This window comes from Schistocerca nitens, chromosome 8 (assembly GCF_023898315.1).
Source record: "Schistocerca nitens isolate TAMUIC-IGC-003100 chromosome 8, iqSchNite1.1, whole genome shotgun sequence".
Taxonomy (NCBI): Eukaryota; Metazoa; Arthropoda; class Insecta; order Orthoptera; family Acrididae; genus Schistocerca; species Schistocerca nitens.
Window position 1 is genome coordinate 366,812,678 of NC_064621.1, and position 21,890 is coordinate 366,834,567.

Below are 21,890 nucleotides of genomic sequence, written 5' to 3' on the forward strand. Positions count from 1 at the left end.
GATGTTGGTGGTGCTTGTTTTGAGTCAGCGTACGCAGCCAGTGTTGTAGACTTGTGCTGGAGGCCGACGGTGCAACCTCTGGTGTCAATCCCCCATATTCATGGCTATCAAGCCTTAGCTCAGTGCATTGAGTAACACCCAGGGTGTGCTTGAGTGGCCAGTTGCTCATGCAGCTGGCACTGTGTATGGATCGGGAGCAAGGCGGACAGTGAAAGGTAATGGTAACTGTGGGTTTACCATAAAAAGTATTAAGGTTCAACTTTCCATGATACCTGCAAGCTACCATAAATATGAAACATACATTATGTTACTTTTACACTGTAATTTCAAATCATCAGGTTTGCTGTAGAGAAAATGTAGGGAAGATAAGTCCAAACTTATGTTGAAACGTGTTTTGTTAGTTTCTTATAAAGCTACCTTTATAGATTAATATAGAGTGATTGAAAGGAAAGGGAAATTTTGAAATTGGTGTTGGTAGGTCTGGGCGATTGTTAACGCTGGGTAACAGACAGAAACCAACTCGCACATTCTTGCCATTTACTTAACATGGATACTTAGAGCGGTGCACAACATTCTTTTATCATCATAGCTTTTTACAAAATCACAGTGTGTGGAGGCTGCATATAGAAAATTTTGCTACATCTAGACCGTGTGCGAACATGACCATACAATATCAAAGCTGTTCGAGCAGCTGTCAAAGCCAACGTCATTCAGTTAATCATCTTTAAATTTGGATTACATTACTGCCCATACAAGTTGCAGATCATGTAGGAGCTGAACACCAAAGACCACCTAATGTGATGACAATTCAGTGAATGAATGCTTGAGAAGTTAAACAATGACAATGAATTATCAGTCTTTGGGTGTTGGATGAAGCCCAATGGATTTGTTAATAAACAAGAGTTTTTGTTATTGGATGTTACAAAATCCCACTCAGCTACACCAACTTCAGTTGGACAGCAACAAAGCAACCGTGTGGTGTGCTGTGTCGTCATATGGCATGCTGGGCCTATTTTTTTTTTTTTTTTTAAGGAGAAGAATGACTTTGCGACTACAGTCACATCGGGTCAGTACATTTCCGTGCTCAACATCTTTGTTGTGCAAAAACTACAGACATTTCCACATATTATTGACAACATCTGGTTTCAGCAAGACATATCAGCATCACACATAGCACGTATGTCTGTGGCTGTTGTATGCTAATTGTTTGATAACTGTACAATTTCGAGAAAGAATGACATTTATAGCCTCCCAAACCCTCTGGTATGTCTGTGCCAACTTAAAAACAAAAGTATTGTAGTCGATCTGCTGCAACAGAACAATTGAAAGCTAAAATCCAACTCTCTCTCTCTCTCTCTCTCTCTCTCTCTCTCTCTCTCTCCCCCCTCCTGTAAGGCATGGCTGTGTGTATCGTGTGGCTGCCTCGAGTCGAATGAACATGCTGTTGCCTCTCCCCCCCCCTCCCCCCCTCCCTCTCCCCTTTTACCCCTAATGCCTGTCCTCAGTCCCTACCTCTCTCATTTCCCATCCTTGACCCTGACACTGTGGTACACTATTCTCTCAGTGGTATAATACATTCACCATATACTTCAATTTATTTGTTACAAACATAGATCAAACTGGGATCCGCTGTAAGGTTTCTTTTAGTCATTTCCTGATTGTTGTAACTTATTTTTATACTTTCGTGTATCATGGTCTACTCTGAATACAAGGTCTGGATTTTTGGACTGTTCATTTGTACTTTATTCGACAGAACCTACAAGGGAAATTCCAAAATCAAGGTCTCCAATGCACTGAGGATGCAGAGGAACTATTCATACAGCTGTTGGCTACAATGTTGTGCTTGATGCTTCCCCAGCTCCCAAGTAAGCATGCTCATGCTTCATTCGGATGCTCCGTCTTGGCTTGGCAACCATTCAAAATGGATTCCCCTTTGAATGCTACTACCAAGTGTGCGCAGTTATTTGATTTTTGAATGCCAAAGGCATTAAACTGGTTGAAATTCATTATCGGTTGTAGAAGTATATGGATAGTCGTACATTGATGTCAAAAATGTTTGCAAGTTTTGAGAGGGGGCTGCAAAAGTTCAGACAAACACAATCTGCTCATAAAATCAAGGTAACTATATTCTGGGATAGGAAGGGGTTATTGTTGGCAGACTTTCTGCTGCTGGGATAGCAGGTACTGTGGAACACTGAAAAACTCAGGAGAGCAGTTGAGAACCGGAGAAGAGGAATTTCGAGTTAGTGACATAAGCATTCTCCACGGCAACATCCCCTCCACACACACAATGCCTGTCAAACCATTAATCTCGTCCAAAACGTAGACTGGAACATCTTCACCCATCCACAGTATGGTCGAGACTTGGCACCAAGTGACCATCATCTGTTCCCTGAGTTGTAGGAACACTTGCCTGGACAACTGTTCTGTTCAGATGACAAGGTGAAAGATGAGGTTCAGAACATACTGAATGACATGGCATGGGAATTATAAAACTGCCACAGCATGTATAAAAAGTTGTTGACTATAAGGGCAATTATGTAGAAAAATAAAGCATTTTTCAACCGTTAAAGTGATGAAACTATTACAGAAAGTAAACAGTTATTTGTCTGTCTAAAAATATAGGAGATCTTACTTTTGGGATTCTGTCGTATATTTGCTCTTACCTGAGACATTCTCATGTTTTGTGGAATTGTTAGTAAGGCATCATTTTCAATTAGAATGAGGATTTTTGTCTAAAATTAACACTGGCCAAACATTAATTGTTATTATTCTTGTCAAAATCAAACAATGGAAAATCCAGGATGGAACGTAACTTTATGAAAAGGAAAGTTGCCACTCACCATGCTGAGTTGCAGATAGGCACAATGAAAAGACTGTCACAAATATAGCTTTTGGCCAGTAAGGCTTGTTAAAATATTGTTACACTATTTAACGGTCTACAACAGTTTCAAATATGCAGGTACTGTAGCATAATCCATAGTTCGTAAAGATTAAACTGCTGGAGACAATAGACTCTTTTAAATACCAAAATATATATTAAATACCAAAATATATATTTTAAAATGATGATGAGATTGACTGCAGCAGAACAGGTGAGTAACTTGTATACACAACCACTGCAGGTGGAGTAATTGATGATGCTATCTAATACATTGTCCGATAGTTTCGAAATTTATCATGTGCTGCAGTATGAAATTGTCCTACTTGAAAATCGCTCGAAGGCTGAAATTGAAATTGTGGAGTTTGCAAATATAGCCATTCTAATAGTCAAAGATGACAAAGATGTCCTTTAAGAGTTTAACTAAATGTCTCCAGGCCAAAAAAAAAAAAAAAAAAGCTTCTTAACTCCCCAATTTTTAATTTTTTGTAAATTTGATATGTACAAATGTGATTTATAATATTTAGTAAATATAATAGCACCAGTAAGCAACCTGAACAAAAAGGGACATAGGATGTAAGATAACTGGAACAAAAATAACACACAAACATAATTAACATTCAAATTGGTCATAAAATATAGCATGTTTCTCCTCTGTGGATATTGATTGTGTTAAACGGTTGCAATATGAACATGTTACTGCAGGGTGTCACATGGTTTTGACCACTGCTGGTAAAAATATGTTTTGCATATGAGCCACTTCAGTAGTGTCACTAGTAGCTCCTGGTAAAATGGACACACATCCTATCAAGATTCTTGTTCACTGAACCAAGGAGCAGGCTTAATAATTTTTTAAAATAATGTTTGGCCTGAAGAATATTGTGCTAGGAAACAGTTGGTATACCTGCACCTACATTTATACACAAGGTGTTCTCCAAAATTGATTTATTACTTTTTATTTATTTTTATTTTATTTATTTATTTATTTTGATGGAATTTTATTTATTCGTGTATTTAAATTTTGTTCCCTCAAAATAGTACCCATTAGATAAGACAATACTTTCTCAGATCCTGTAAACACTTCTGAAACTTGCTCTTTGGGATAGCTTTTCTTTCTCGCAGCAATGTATTTTTAATCTTGTCTGCACTTGTAACACTATGGATTTTTATTGTTTTCTTTATTTTTGGGCACATATAAAGTTCCATCTGTCCATGTGTGGTGAATATGGAGGCTGGTGCATCATTATAGTGCTGTCTGTGACCAAAAATTCACAAACAAGCAATGAAGTGTGAGCAGGTTCATTATAATGGTGCAAAAGCGACAAATAATTTTTTCACAAATCTAAATATTTTTTGGAATGCTTCAGGCAAACATTGTTTAACTTGTAAGTAGTATTCCTTATTGATTGTACAACCTTTTACGAAAAACTCATGGTGCATTGTGCCATTAAAATTGAAGAATGCAATGAGCATAAACTAATGTTAGATCACAGTTGTCAAACTTTCTTGTTTTGGTTGTCCAGAATGTTTCAATTGGGACGGTTCAGCCTGACTTTCGATTTCATTTCTGTAAACCCATGTTTAATCACAAATTATGACACATTTCACTACTTCTGCATCCTTGTTGGCTTCATCTTACAATTCCTGAGCAACTTGCACTTGCCACTGTATTTGTTTGAAATTCAACCATTTTTGAACAAATTTTGCTGCATGTTTCATAAGCAAAAGTCCAAAATAATTCTGTTACTCGATCCAGTTAATATACCAATGTCATCAGTGATTTCTCTGATTGTGATTAAGTTCACAATCATTCCTTTCACATTTTTCTCAATTTAATTGGTTTTTGGGGCACCCAGTGCACTACTTGTTGTTTTCACAGCTTTCTTCAAAGTGCTTATACCATTCACAGACTCTTGTTTTACTCATAGCACATTCATCAAAAGCAATATTTAACATTTCTAAAACTTTGCTATGTTTTACACCAATCTTACAGTTAAATTTAAACAAATTTGCTGATCAGTCAAAAATAAATAATTACCAGAGCTACCAAAACAGAACATTTTATGGAAGACTTCCTGAATAACCGCAAACCTTTTTGTGATGGATTTGTTATATTAAATGTGCTTAGTGACCTTTTGGCATTGTGGGCACATGATGCTGTAAGGAAATTATTCAAGCGAAGCAGAGGTGAGGAGAAATCCACTGAGAGACCATGTGCCAGGAAGAAACGTTTCAGAAACAGTGGAGTTTCCCATTTGCTGCTGTTGTGCGCATCTGAGGAAAGTCATTGAAGGCTGGTGAAACAATGATTAGACGATAAGGTGTTGGCTGCCCATGTCTCATCACGAATGTGTAGTTGGAGGCTTGCCTGCTCTGCAAAGTGGGGTAAGGGGTGATCTGTGGCAGATTTTATGACAGAGTACAGTGTTGGAGCAAGCACAAGTGTTTTGTAGCGCAGTATTCATTGCACATGGTTGAACATGGGGCTCCAGATCAGACATCCTCTACATGTTCCTTTATTGATCCAATAGAACTGTCAGTTAACCCTTTCCAATCCAATTTTTGTACTCACTGTATTCATTCCAATTCTTATTTCGTTTTACAATAATGGAAATGTGTTTGGTATCACCTGACTTCAGAACAGTTACAGAAAATCATCATGTCTGATGTAGTCCAACAGTGGATCCAAAGGGCTTAAGAAAGCAATGGGCATGAAACCATTGAGGACAGGCAGTGGATCAGTGGAAACATGCTGTCTGGTGCATGAATCACTTATTGCTGTGCCAGTCAATTGTCTATGTACAGATATGCCTCATCCGTGCAAATGGCCGCTCATAACATGCACTGCACCATGGATGCAGGCCATTGGGAACAGTTTTATGCTGTGAGGAAATTCATCTGGGCTGCCATGGGGCATTTGGTAGTAATTGAAAGCACCATGACACACATGGACTACATGAACAATATTGACCATCTGCATGCCTTCATGTTTGATGTCTTTCTGATGGTGACAGTATCTTTCAGCAGGGCAACTGTCCTTATCAAAATTCCAGGATTGTGCTACAGTTGTTTGAGGACATGATAGTGAACTCATGTTGATGTCTTTGCCACCTAATTTGCCTGATCTGAACATGATGGAACCCATCTGGGACCCTGTTATGTGCCAGCTCCGTTCCCACCAAATACCAGTTGAAAAAGTGGATATGATTTTCATTTGTAGTGAACTAGTGATCTGCCCCAGCTTTGCACATTATCTACAGCCGGACAACTTGTCTGGAATAGTGGTAATTTTGTTTATGGGACACTGCGTGGAACTGCGATAAAAAAAATCAGAAAACAATGTTAGGTAACTTAATATCATCACTTCCATATAAATAAAACAATTTCAGCATCCTAAGCCCCTTGCTGGCATACTGCAGCACCTAAAGTCATGTATGGGTAGCCCAATCACAACTCACTAACAATGAGAGCCTTGCATTAAAGATTCTGCAGCTGCCCAGTTGTTGACAGGGCTGTTGCACCAGCATGCTGGAAGTATAAGAATCCCTACTGTACTTCCTGAGAATAGCCTTCACATAGAGACAGAAAAACTGCAGCAGGGTACTGCAGTTCATCATAGTTCAGTAACTGCCAAATACGTACTTTTGTTTACATGCACCTTTCTCATGGATCAATGATCTATTAGTGAAAACATTATCAGAGTCTTTCTTGAGCTTAGCGTTCATATATGGGCAGAAAAAGGCAAAGGGGGACAATTTGTATAGAAGGAGAATCTTTACATATTCTTATAGATTCTGGTAATAACAGTTTTATGTGGCTTAATGTAGTGCTGCAAATCTTTCTGTTGGATGTCATTGCAGTGACTTGTATCTCCCTAGTCAGTTGTCGAACTGGGAAAAGATGACCCACTATTTAATGTGCAATCTGAAACAAGTTTCATTTCTGGTGAATCTCCAGGTCATTGAGAGGTAATTGGTAGGTCCGACCGGGATTCGATCCCTCAGCCTTTTAGGTGTTCAGGTATACACTAGGCCACCAAGCCTGACTTCAATTCTGTTCAATCTTCGTTGCTGTTTGGAGTTGTGGTGGCTGTATCACTGAATGGCAGCACCAATGTTTTCACAGTTGCTGCAGACTTTTAATTCATTATAGTTCAATCAGTTTTCACAAAATATTTATAAATAATATACTCAAACCTTTCTTGTGTCAATCGATCTATTAGTAAAAAATGGATGAAAATCCTTACAGTAATTTGTGAGATTAGCTCATACATACAGGCAGGAGCAAACAGGGAACTTCAGTTTATATATTAGAGAAGATGTCACCAAATTGTTGGAGTAGTGATGTGGTTGTGTGCTGAAAGATAAGCTGATCTTGCCAAGCCCTCATTCTCCGCCTTTGTAAATGTTTCATTTCACTCGAGGCATCTTGAATGTGTGAGTGGGGTCAGCCAGAAGAGTGTTCTGTGTGTTCCACATTTCAAAACATTTCATCATTTGTACATTTTTCTCCATCAGTAGCTTCATGGCAGTGAATTTCAGAATTGTCTACCGTTCTCCAAATGGTATCTGTAAAATCTGCACAGCGATGCAATGTTTGTGTGCAAGATTGAAAATCCATGGTGGATAAGATAAGAGGATAAATAGTTACCTTAATCTGTCAGTGTGTCATGTGGCCTTTTAGAGATTCATATAATCTGTGTGTGTTTTATTGATGAGACTTGAACTAACCCTAAGTATCTACAGTTCCTAGCAGATATGCTGCCACAGTAGTTGTAAGACATTTCATTGGTCAAATGGCAATTCATGTTATATCTCCATGGTTTTCTCTTGCCCATTCTGCACAGATAATTACAGACTTTCTTAACCCTTTGACGTGAGTTAACATGCCATACCCCGTTCCTTCCCAGAGTGCTGTCGACAAGTTTAACTGTGACCTCTGGATTCTTCTTGGGTGCTATTGATTAGTCAACTCTGGCCTCCTTGCTATCCCCTAAGTGCAAGTGACATGTATAGTCATGCCACCACTCGGATACCTGCACTCTGTTGATGAGTTTAATTGTACAGTGGATTCTTTGCTCCATATTTCAGTAGCTTGTTACATTTCTGGCAGCTAAGTTCGAACTTTTTCTGTTAGAGATCTTGTTTCGCTATATTCAACATAGCTTTACTCCTTAACTGTTCATCAGGATTGGCATCACAATGTTTCTCTCTTCTTCAGTTCTACTCAACCCTTTAACTACCACTGGGCCTCAGAGGCCTGCCTGTGATTTTTATCATCATTTTATTAATAACTATACATTTTGTTTTAATGAAATTTTAGAACTTTGCCGAATTTGTCTTGTTGGTCATAATTTTGGAAAATATAAACACTTATGTATGGCTTTGTGATAAAGTGTTGGAACATGTTTTCTCCCACATGAGCCTTGCAAGCCTATTCAGTAAGAAGCAAATTTTAAACAACAAAATGTGTGTCTGCGCAGCGTCTGTTACATCATTTGCTATTGCTGACTTACTGTGTTGTTTCAGTGTTCAGTGATAAGCACATTTATTTTCGTGCATTAGTTCATAAAGTTATCTGTTCTACAAACTGAAAATGGTACAGAGAAGAGGACTATTAGATGAGAAGATAAGGAAATTGTTGGAGCAGTCTTCTGATCCTGAAAATCTACCTAGTAAATTTGAATGTGCCAGTGATTGTGATAGTGAGGTAGACATTGCAGAAAATCCAAAACAGCAAGAAAATGATGATGGTCATGAAGAATCCCTTGATGAAGAAGAACAACAATTTAGTGCATATTCTGTTGAGTGTGACTTATTGTTTTCTTGTAATGGGAAGGAAGTATGGGCTATGGCTTCTCAGGCTGGAACTTCTGGCAGGCGGAGTAAAAAGGATGTATCGAAAAAGACCAGAGAACTACAAGATATTAGATTAGGAAGGGTGTGTTAATGCAGATTTTTGTTTTATGGTGTTCTTTCATGTACCCCTCATTGAGAAAGAGTTTATGTGGACCAGCAAGGAAGGTTATCTTGGTTAAAAGAGCTGGGTGGCTATAGATTTGTATGACATGAGAAAAATTGTCTTCTGATTCTGACTAATATTTCCAAGTCAAGAATGAAGATGTCAGTCAGCTTTGGAGTGTTCAGAATGGCTGACAGCTGTTCAATGAAATTATTTTCTGAGGATATTGCACTTTACAGTGCAGCAGCCCCACATGAACATAGGTCAAGTGACAAACTGGAAACAATCAGAGAAGTTTTTGAGGTGTGGGAAACTCCTCTGAGGGAACCCTGCATTCCAGGATGATGCATGACTGCGGATGAACAGTTGATCACATTTCGAACTTGCTGTCTGATTTGTCACTACATTTTATCAAAATCTGAACAGAATAAAATTCTGGATGGTTTGTGACAGTGCAACAAGCTACTGCTGGAAGATGTAAATGTATTTGGGAAGGAGGAAGAAAGCAGAGCCATGCACTTGGAGAGAATGTTACGAAAACTCTGGTGGTTGAGCTTAAAAAGTCTGTATGTAATATCACCTGTGATAATTTTTTTTACATCTCTCAATTTAATTAATTATTTGCTGTCAGAAGATCACACACTAGTCAATACTATGCAGAAAACAAAGGTGAACAGCCTGTTGCTTTCATTACATCTGAAGGATGTAAAGTATGGTCTACATTATTGGGTTTTTCAACCAGATATGATGATAACCTCTTATGTTCCTAAGAAGAACGAAGTTGTACCCATCCTTAGCTCTGTTCACGATGAGCCAACAGTGTTACGATCAGAAGTATAAAGAAGTCTGAAGTTATAAAGATGTACAATGCCACAAAAGCTGGCATTGACACCATGGACCAGAAGATGTGACGCTACAGTATAGAGAGAAAAACAAGGTGCTGGACATTGGTGGTTTTCTTTGACATGATATATGTAAGTGTAATGAATGCATACATAATTTGGTTGATACCTGGCTACCAGTAAAAAATGAAACATCGGACTTTTATCAGTAATTTGCAAAAGCAACTGGGAGGGGTAAAGAAGAGAATGAATTCATTAGTATCACTGATCCAGGAAGAGTCAAATTACATGTTGTAAGCACGCCAAACCTATAACCCACAGAATATTTCGTTATTGCCTATGGACCTTGTGTAACCTTGCAGTAAGAATTATGTTATAAAAACACTTTGTGTAGAATGAGAATAAAGTGTGTATCCTCAAAAATATTGTTCTTTTTAAAATGTAAACTTCAAATACATAAAATTATTTAAAAGTAATTATGCCTCAAAGATGGTTCATGTTATAAGTAGTAAAAATATTTTTTGTTTTGTCTGTTTCCCTGGGCCCTGAGAGACTCAAGTGATAGGTAACTTCACACAAATTTTCTTGTAAGCAGATGTTTAAGAAGACACATTGGGAAATGGGGCCACAGCGCTCAGCTCGACATGTTGCAAGCATGTCGGAATCAGCAAAGATTGTTGTATCAGTCATTCAGATTACACAAAACTGTTTGCACACTCACAAGTCTTTACACCTCTGAAATTTTATCTGTGGTGAAAATTGAAAGTAGGGAAAATCGACAGCTCCTGAAGCCATGAATTGTCGTATAACATGGTAAGTCCAGATGAAATTCAGCATGCAGTGTTGTGTTTTTAAAATCACTTTATAACATGTATCAGTGCTCAAGCTCAGTTTATTGAGTTCTCGATAGGATAGTCATATAATAAACACATGAACAAAACCCAAGTTATGTGTTTGCTTACAGTTGGTAGAATAGAGCAGATGCTTACGGCTGATAGAGTAGGGCAGACATTAATGGGACCTCTTCTCCTGGTTATTCAACAGTAGTTTGCGGCACATCTGTGATGTTATTCTTTGATGATGTTCACAAGTATTGTGCCGTAAAAGTCCTTGTTGAAGCATTTTTCCAAACCTACAAAAAAGGATATGTGGTTTGTACATCAGAAAATTTGCCAATTAGCAAAACCCACACCTCAATATATTTACTCATTTTGCGTGGATTGTCTTAGATACCATAACCTGTATACTTGTCAGGACTACAAGTTTTCTGGAAATTAGAAGTTGCAAGATCACATAATGAAGATCTGCAAGTAGGTGTGGACTGGAGGAGGAAAGGGTGGTCAAGAGTGATTGGATGGGGGGAAGAGGCATTAAGGAAACAGGATTGGAATATGGCACTAGTGAGTGCACTCTAGTGCTGAGTTGGAGAGTTGCTTTTGGCATACATTGAAGTAGTGGAGTGAATTTTTTTTGGAGGGGGGGGGGGGGGGGAGAACAGGAAGAGGAATACTCCAGAGGTCAGAGTTTGAGTGTAGAATGAGTTAAGGAGGTTGTGAGGGTGTAGGAGGGTTTGGAATGTGAGTCAATGGAGATTGAGGCCAGGTGTATTGTGTGATTGGCCATATCCGCATTGAAGAGTGCGAAAAAGTCACAAGGGCTTGTACATAAAATAACTGTTTTCGCTGGTGGCTCTGCCTCTGGGGTAGGATACACCTGTGATGGGGCTGGAATAGAATGTGATGGGTGGTTTCAAAGGACGAATCTCATACCTGGGTCTTCCACAGGAATAAGACTTGTGAGTCATGGGGATAGGGGTTGGGATTAGGTATAGCATAAGGCACACTCGTACATTTTGGAGGTTGGCTGGACAGTGGGCTATCACTATCGAAGATTTAAGAAGGATTTTGAGTAGGATATTTCTCATACCTAAGCACAACGATAGCTAGGGGAAGCCCTGTCAAAGCAATATTTAAGTTGTCCTAAAAGGTATGGTACTGGATAATGGCAGGGCCAGGGGTTACTTCCTTAAAGCTGGTTCAAAGAATGTGCTGGAAGATTAGCGACATGTGTAAGTGTGATGTAGGAGGTGTGTTTGTGGACTAAATTTGGAGTGTATTACCTGTGTGAAAGCCTTAGGAAGACTTTCAGCATACTGGCCTAGGGATTACTTGTCCCTGCAAATGCACCATCCACAGAGGGCCATTCTAAAAGTATTTTGTTTGATTTTATTTATGGTCTAAAACATTATAGCATCTAGGAAGATTCTGGGTTCTGAGTGGTGAAAGCTGCTAGCCATTTTCACAAGTTGAAAGAAGAGTTTACAATTTGCAGTATCACACACAGAATAGGTCAGGGTCCTTTGATTTAGAGCTGAGCGGAGGATCTCAACCAGAGGCTCCATAGACTGTCGTGGCTGCTGATTTCTGGGCGTGCATTATGGAGTATTGTTGGATTGTCCTTGATAGGTAAGGGGTGCACTATGCAGAGGAAGAAGCTATTTGGGTAGTAGATTACTTATGTAATGCATGTGCAGGTTTTTTAGACTAGGCAATAGTTTGAGATCCTCTGATGAACCTGCGCCAGTTGACACGTAGAATGTGAAATTGTGTCACATGTGAGGTCAAAAACACTTTGAATGTCAAAATTTTAACACTAAATTCTCGAAGCATTCGTAACGAAAAGCTGTTGTGCTCAAATTCCACTCAGAACCGAGAGCTGAGTGAGATCTGAAGTGGAAAGCTCTGACATATTTAATGTGGCATGAAAAGTGGTTAGGCACCATGGGGGTGGGGGAGCTGTTGAGATTAGAATTGGGCGGCAGACTGTGTCGAGGTCTCAAGCCCCAAGGCGAAGGCTGCATGGGGGATGCAGGCTCCTGCTAAATCCCAAGCACTTTGCTAATAGATTCGTGTGCTATCTGATGCTTGGGGGGGGGGGGGGGGAGGCTGAGGCTGATGCTGAGGCTGAGGCTGAGGCTGAGGCTGAGGCTGAGGCTGAGGCTGAGGCTGAGGCTGAGGCTGAGGCTGAGGCTGAGGCTGAGCCGGATCGGAATGCACCTTCTGCCAGGATAGTGGCCACTCCTTCAGCAAGGTCTGGACAGGCACGTGGGGGTAGGGGTTTGTTAGTTATTGGGAGCTCCAATGTTAGGCGGTCATGGAGCCCCTCAGGAACATAGCGGCTAAGGCGGGGAAGAAGTCGAACGTTCACTTGGTGTGCTTGCCGGGGGGCCTTGTCCGCGATGTGTAAGAGGCTCTTTTGGTGGCTATCAAGCATGTGGGGTGCAGCCAGCTGCAGATTGTTGCACATGTTGGCACCAACGATGACTGTCGTCGGAGCTCTGAGGAAATCCTTGGGTCCTTTCGACGGCTGGCTAAATTGGTGAAGACAGCCTCCATCTGTTGAGGAGTGGAAGCCAAGAAGACAATCTGCAACATCGTACCCAGGGTCCTCTGGTTTGGAGTCGAGTGGAGAATCTAAACCAGAGGCTATGTCGACTCTGTGACAAAAATGGTTGTAGATTCCTCGACCTACTGTATGGGGTGGAAGGTTGTAGGACGCCCCTCCATAGATCAGTTGTGCACTACACACAGGAAGCAGCTATGTGGGTAGCACAGCACTTGGGGCGTGCTCATGGGGTTTTTTTAGATTAGATTCCTCCCCATGGGAAACAACCCGTTGGCCTGAAAAATTACCATTTCATGTCACTGATGTGGGTGTGCCAACTGTAAAAATTGTTAGTTTGCCTAAAAAAAGCATTCCAAAGGATTTAAATGTGCTTAATCTCATGTTAGTAAATTGTCGAAGCGTCTGTAGCAAGATCCCTTGTTACTCTCCGAAATAAACAGTAGCAATGCCAATATTGTATTAGGTACCGAAAGCTGGTTGAAACCAGACATAAAAAGCAGTGAAATTTTGAACTCAGATTGGACAATGTTTTGGAAGGATAGGACTGATGCTATGGGAGGTGGTGTGTTGATTGCAGTTAAAAGCTGTTTAAACACAGTTGAGATCGATACTGGGTTGGACTGTGAAATAGTCTGGATAAATCTGTCAATCAGACAAGGATTGACCATTGTATTAGGATGTTTTTATAGACCACCAGCACCTGCAACAAATGTCGCAGAACGTTTCAGGGAAAGTCTGGAGTACATAGGAAATAAATATCCAAATTATCCACTAGTTATAGGTGGAGACTTTACTCTTGTATCCATTGACTGGGAAAATTACACGTTTATCACAGGGGGCAGAAGCAAAGATGCGTGTGAAGTTAGTCTAGGAGCGTTCTCAACATACAACCTTGAGCGATTGGTTAGAAAACCTACGCAAGATGGGAACATATTAGATATCTTGGCGACAAAACAGACAAAAAACAGCGTAGAGTTTTCTTGTTTGGGAAAGCACATAAAAGTGTCATTAAAGAATATCTTCATAGTCAGCTCCAAGCATTCACTGCGGGACAGAGATATTGAGCATCTTTGGTTGGAATTTAAAGGTGTTGTTCACCATGTGCTAGAGAAGTATGTGCCTAGCAAATATAGGGGAGGGAAAGGATCCACCTTGGTGCAATAAACATATAAGGAAGTTGCTGAGAAAGCAGAAAATTTTTCACATTCCTTTAAACGTAGTCACTGGCCCACTGACAAACAGAAATTATGCGAAATGAAAGTGGCTGTCAGAAGGACAATAAGAGATTCTTTTAATGAATTTGAAAGCAATATTTTATCTGCAGATTTTAAAAATAGCCCCAAAAAATTTTGGTCATAAATAAAATCTATGAACACTACAAATAATTCAGTACCTTCTCTTGCTGACAGTATGGGTAATGTAACTGATGATGATAAACAGAAGGCAGAAATTCTAAACCTAGCTTTCAAAAACTCATTTACGGTAGAGGACTGCAGCACCATTTTCCCTTTCAATTATCGAACAAGCGCAAGGATGGCTGACATCATGTTTAGTGTATCTGGGATTGTAAAACAGTTAAGATCCTTAGACGCAAGGAAGGCATCTGGCCCAGATGGTATCCCCGTTAGATTATATGTTGACTATGCTACAAATATAGCACCATTCTTATCCATCATCTATCAGAGATCATTGGAACGGTGGAAAGTTCCACGGGACTGGAAGAAGGCCCAGGTCATAGCAATATATAAAAAGGGTAGAAAATCGGATGCACATAATTACTGGCCAATTTCACTGGCATCGATTTGATGTAGAATCATGGAACATATTTTGTGTTCAGACATAATGACCTTTCTAAACTTTGAGAAGCTCATCTGCAGAAACCAACACGGTTTTAGGAAACAGCAGTCATGCGAGACACAGCTGGCCCTCTTTGTGAATGATATACAACAGACTCTAGATACCGGTTCGCAGGTTGATGCCATATTTCTCCTATTTCGAAAGGCATTCGACTCAGTTCCGCACTGTTGCTTGCTCCAAAAAGTGCGCGCTTGCGGTCTATCAAATGACGTATGCGGTTGGATATAATGTTTTCTGACAGACAGGGAGCAGTATGTCATCCCGAACGGGCTGACTTCAACAGAAACAAGCGTAACTTCAGGTGTGCCCCAGGTCAGCATAATAGGTCCGCTGCTTTTTACGATTTACATAAATGTTCTGGTTGATGGTATTGACAGTGGCATTAGACTGTTTGCCAATGATGCTGTAGTCTACAGGAAAGTAGTATCACATGGAAGTTGTGAACAAATCAATGAGGATTTGAAGAAAATAAATGCATGATGTAATGACTGGCAGTTATCTCTCAATATTAGTAAGTGTAATGTACTATGGATAACAAGGCGAAAATCCCCATTAATGTACGAGTACAAAATAAATGCCCAGTCTTTGGAAGTGGTAACATCCGTCACGTATCTGGGTGTAACTATTCGAAATGATCTCAAATGGAATGATCAGATTACACAAGTAACGGGTAAGACAAACTCTAGATGCAGTTTATTGGTAGAATCTGAAGCAATGCAGTCCTTCAACAAAGGAAATAGCTTACAATATGTTAGTTTGTCCAGTCTTAGAGTATTGTTCGTCTGTATGGGACCCTTACCAGTTGGGTCTTATTCAAGAGATTGAGAAGGTCCAAAGAAGAGCGGCAAGATTCGTGACTGGTACATTTAGCCATCGCTGGAGGGTTACACAGCTCATAGAAATTTTGAAGTGGGACACACTTCCAGATAGACAGTGCACTAAACGGAAGGGGCTGCTCACTAAATTCCGAAATCTGATCTTTACCGAGGATGTAGAGTGTATATTATTACCACCAACTTACATATTACACAATGATCACCATTCAAAGATAAGAGAAATTAGAGCTCGTACTGAGGTGTTCAGAAAGTAGTTTTTCCCTTGCGCGATCCGCGAGTGGAATTGTGCCCTCCGCCACACATCGCTTGGCGGCTAGCGGAGTATCTATGTAGATGTAGATGTAGATGTAAGAGTCCAACATTGAAGTTGTCTGGATGCGAGTAGCCTGCCTAGGTAAACTCAAGTTGGTCATTGCATGTTTTTATTGGCTACCTGATTCATCCATAACAGGTGTACAATTACAAAGAAAGTTCAGTACAGGTGATGCAGGCATTCTTGTGAAGTAGGTCTGAACAAATTGTCCAAAAACAGTCTTGATCACCTAGTTCAACAACTCAGAAATATTTGAGATCTTGCTACGAACAGAGCCTGGCCGTATCAACAGTGTCAGTATAGAGACAGGCATTAACGTGTGTGGTGTCATCGTAGTGACTGGTTACAAGAGTTGATATCTATCAATAAGATGAGGTTTAATGCTGGAAAGAGCAGATAAGCAGTTGTTAGCATCCTACTTACACAATGAATTTGCCTCATTTAGTTCCAGTTTGATGAAAAGTTGAGGAATTATGGATAAAGCTTAAACTGACTGTAAACTGCACACTGGAGAAGAGTGTACCGTGTAAGTGGATTAAGGATGGAAAAGAGCCATTGTCATTTAATAACAAAATTCAGAAAATGCTGAGGAAACAGGGATTGTTGCATTCTTGGTTTGATAGATGCGCAAAGCGTACAATAGATGCGTGAAGCATGCAACAGCATCCACTGTCATATCTTAGTGAAAGCTCTTGCAGGGAACACGATAAAATTGTAGTCCAATGTAAAATCACTAAGTGGATTGAACGCTTCTATTCAGTCACTTGTTGGTCAGTTGGGTGTGGCAGTAGAACAGCAAAAGGAAAGCTACAGCTTTAAATTTTGCATTAAAAATTAATAAATAAAAAATTCGTGCAAGGGAACCCAAAAAACACACACACACACATCATCCTTTGATCATCACACAGACTTCTATAAGGAGACCTTAGACATAGGCATCCCTGAAGTTGAGAAGCAACTGGAAAACAAGTAAGCCAATAGGTCCAGATGGAATCCCAGTATGGTTTTACAGAGTACTCTGTGAAATTAGCCCCTTCCTTGGCTTGGATTTATCACAAATCTCTCAGCCAGTGCAAAGCCATAGGTGACTGGAAGAAAAGTACATGTACTGCTGTATATAAGAAGGGGGGGATGGGGGGGGGGGGGAATTTGACCTGAAATACTGCATATCAACACGCCAAAACATTGGTTTGCTGCAGAATTCTTGAGCATGTACTAAGATCTAACATAATAAATTTGTTTGAGAAAGAAAAACTTCTTTTGACAAATCACCACAGATTTACAAAGCATAACTCCTGCAAAATGCAGCTTACCCTTTCCTTGCATAATATCCTGTTAACCATGGATGAAGTGCAACAGGCAGTTTCGGTATGCCTGGATTTCTGGAAAGTGTTTATTTCTGTGGTTCATTGTAGACTTTTAACGAAGGTCTGAGCATGCGGAATTGGGTCTCATATATGCAAGTAGTTCGAAGGCTCTTTAAGTAATACAACCCAGTACATTGTTCTGGATGGCAGTTGTTCATCAGAGATGAGGTTATCACCAGGAGTGTCCCAGGAAAGCATGATGGGACCGCTCTTGTTCTCTATGTACAGTAACGATCTGAAAGATAAATGAACAGCAATCTGTGACTATTTGCAAAAAATGCTGTAATGTACGAGAAAGTTGGAGTGTCAAGGGTGAGTGACTGGGGGGGGGGGATACAGGACGATGTAGATAGAATTTCTGTTTGCTTTGATGTATGTTAGCTTGCCAAATGTAGAAAAATGTAAGTTAGTACAGATAAGGAGGAAAGACTGTCCTGTAATGTTTGAATACAGTGTTATTGGTATGCTGCTTGAGACGAATAAATATCTAAGTGTAACATTACAGAGCGAAACGAAATGAAATGAGGTTGTAGGGAAGTTAATCGTCGATTTTGGTTCATTGGGAGAATAAAGGAAACAGTGTGCAGAACACTAGCATGACCCACTCTTGAATACTGCTAGAGTGCTCAAATTAAAGGAAGACAGTGAAGTAATTCAGGGGCAGGCAGATTTGTTACCAGTAGGTTCGATCAACACGTGAATATTATAGGGATACTATGAGAACTCAAATGGGAATCTCTGATGGGAAGATGACGGATGATAGTGTTTCACGAAATGCTGTTGAGAAAATATACAGGACTTGCATTTGTGGCTGACTGCAATGGAATTCTACGGCTGCCAATATATGAGGGTGAATCAAATATAAACCAAAAGTTTTGTTTTACATGCCTTTTGTAAATGGAGAGCCATGCGAACTCTGCTCATTGTTGCTCTTGTATCCACTGATTGTTCTCCACAACTAGAATGTTGTTGCACCATATCCTTAGTCACAATCGCAGTGCCAGAGCACAAGGACCGTTGTGTTGTGCAAAGCTTTACAATTGAGTTTTCCACAACAGAGGTCACAAAACCATTTGAAATTTTGAAAAGACTTGGGGCATAGTTTAGAAGCAACATCCTGAGAAAGACTCAAGTGTATGTGTGGTGAAAACAGTTTTTATGAGATGGGAAATAGTTGAGAAGGCAGCTCGCCAACATCTCCCATGGGGCAGCATGACTGTGGAGGAGGATAGTCACATTGTTAGTAAGTTAACTGAAGGTGGTCACTGAGTAGTAGTTGCTGAAATTGCTACTGATGTTTGCATAAGCGATAGTAGTGCTCAGGCAATCCTTACTGAAAACCTTGGGTTTCCGAAACTGTCTGATTTCATTATCTTGAAGTATGCGAACAGCTACTGACACCACCAAATTGAAGGGGAACTATTTTTTACACCAGTTTGTGACCTATGATGAAACTTGGATGCACTGTTACACCATGCAATCAAAAAAGAGAAGAAAATTGGGTGAGGCGGGGGGGGCATCAAATGGCGGAAAAAGAACAAATCTGTACCCGTCAAAGCCAAAAACCATCACTGTGTGGAGAAGATTCTTGTGACACTCGTGATTGATTATAAAGGAGTTCTTGTCATCTATTTTCTCCACGAACATCGTACTGTGAATGCCGCATACTATTGCCAGTTTTTGGACCAAACAAAACTTGCATATTGTCAGAAAAGGCATGCATTTCCAATGTGGGGTGTGAGCTTGGTTTATGACAATGCATTACCCCACACAGCTGCCTCAACTAAACAAAAGCTCAGGAATTGTTCTTGACCACAGTTTGGATTTATTGTCCTGCGATTTTCATTTGTTTGGACCACCAAAGGAAGCAGTCGGGTGACACAGATTTGATGATGATTGCATTGTTGATGTGTTTGTGTGCAACTGGCTGGTCACAGCCATATTCATTTTATGAAAATATGATTGAGAAACTGTGTATCCATGGGGAAAAATATATTTTCCATTCTAGAGGCTGTATAGAAAAACTGAATTTGTGTGTCTGAATTTTTCTCAAGCTTACATAAATTGGTTTATATTTGATACACACTTATACAATTTGCACAGGGACTACAAAGACAAGATGAGAGAAATAAGGGCTTATGCAGAGGCATATAGACAGTTGTTTTTCCCTCACCCCATTAGTGAGTGAAACAGGAAAGGGAAGGCTAGTACTGGCACAAGTATGTGTGTGGATACAGGTGTAAAGATAAAGCTATCCTCAATCTAGAGGTCAGTTTCCTCTACAAGGCATTCTCCAGCTGTTTATATGGTGATCTGCAGTGTGGACTTCAAATGGTGCAGCTTGGTGTTTTTCATGTATAAAAATTATTTACCCAAGATAAAAGAATCAATAAGCGAGAGACCAAACTCTAGGACTGATCAAGAGCTGGTCTTGGAGTTTTGGATTTGTAGTGTGGCATTTAGCTTGCTGCTTCACCAGCCTCGAACATAGATAAGAAGTACGCATTGAGTCAGTTAGTTGCACACGGTTCATAATTTGCATGGAAGTTATATTGTGTACCTCTTGTTGACAATACTAAACATGGGGGAAAATATACATACATCAAAAAAAGTTTTGCATCACCTCGGTTCCGAGAGTTCTGGAGCCTGTACAGAAAATCGGAATAGAGATCAACATAAACATCATTTCCACCCTTTTTATTGCTCATGAAAACCACACATTGTATGTTGTACTACCATACAGCAAGACCTCCAGAGGTGGTGGTCCAGATTGCTGTACACTCTGGTAGCTCTAATACCCAGTAGCACATCCTCTTGCATTGATGCATGCCTGTACTTGTTATGGCATACTATCCACAAGTTCATCAAGACACTGTTGGCCTAGATTGTCCCACTCCTCAACAGCGATTCGGCATAAATCCCTCAGAGTGGTCGGTGGGTCACGTCGTCCATAAACAGCCCTTTTCAATCCATCCCAGGCATGTTTGATAGGGTTCATGTCTGGAGAACATGCTGGCCACTCTAGTCGAACGATGTCATTATCCTGAAGAAAGTCATTCACAGGATATACATGATGGGGGCACAAATTGTTGTCCGTGAAGATGAATGCCTCACCAATATGCTTCCGATATGGTTGCACCATCGGTCGGAGGATGGCATTCACATATCGTACAGCTGTTACGGTGCCTCCCATGATCACCAGCAGCGTACATCGGCCCCACATAATGCCACCCCAAAACAGCAGGGAACCTCCACCTTGTTGCACTCGCTGGACAGTGTGTCTAAGGCGTCCAGCCTGACCGGGTTGCCTCCAAACATGTATCCAACAATTGTCTGGTTGAAGGCATATGCGACACTCGTTGGTGAAGAGAACGTGATGCCAATCCTGAGCAGTCCATTTGGCATGTTGTTGGGACCATCTGTACCGCGCTGCATGGTGGTTGTGGGTCCCATCTGTACTGCGCTGCATGATGGCGTGATTTGCAAAGATGGACCTCCCCATGGACGTCAGGAGTGAAGTTGCGCATCGTGCAGTCTATTGCGCACAGTTTGAGTCATAACGTGAAGTCCTGTGGCTGCACGAACAGCATTATTCAACATGGTGGCATTGCTGTCAGGGTTCCTCCGAGTCATAATCTGTGGGTATGGTCATTTACTGCAGTATTAGCCATTGGGCAGCCTTAGTGAGGCATGTCATCGACAGTTACTGTCTTTCTGTATCTCCTCCATGTCCGAACAACATCGCTTTCATTCACTCTGAGATGCGTGGACATTTCCCGTGTTGAGAGCCCTTCCTGGCATAAAGTAACAATGCAGACGCGATCGAACTGCAGTATTGATCATCTAGGCATGGTTGAACTACTGACAACACAAGCCATGTACCACCTTTCTGGTGGAATGACTGGAAGTGATCGACTACTGGACCCTCTCCGTCTAATAGGCACTGCTCACGCATGGTTGTTTACATCTTTGGGCAGGTTTAGTGACATATCTGAACAAAGTGATTGTGTCTGTGATAAAATATCCACAGTCAACTTCTTTCTTCAGGAGTTCTGGGAATAGGGCTGATGCAAAACTTTTTTGATGTTTGTATAAAAATTCATTTAAATAGCAAAATTAAATTATTTCTCTTCAAACAATGGAACTCCAGGTTTGAATACTAACCATGTAGGAAAATACATATTGCTACTTATGTAAATATGACACGTCAGTTGCAGACATACACAGTTAAAAGATACATAAAGCTGTCAGCCACATTATTTGTCAGTAAAACACACACACACACACACACACACACACACAAGCAATCATACCTCACACCCACGTGACTGCCAACTACAGCATCTCGCTTATTTAAACATGAGGCTGCTGTTATGCAATTTCTTTGTTAACATGCTCCAGAACCCAAGTGTGAAGCGTGAAGCTATT

At 40.4% G+C, this 21,890-nt stretch overlaps 1 protein-coding gene across 5 annotated transcripts in view; it reads left to right on the forward strand.

Moving 5' to 3' along the window:
- Positions 1-21,890, forward strand: part of LOC126198452 (uncharacterized) — a 117,792-nt gene that overhangs the window by 30,770 nt on the left and 65,132 nt on the right. The gene's annotated exons all lie outside the window — the stretch shown is intronic.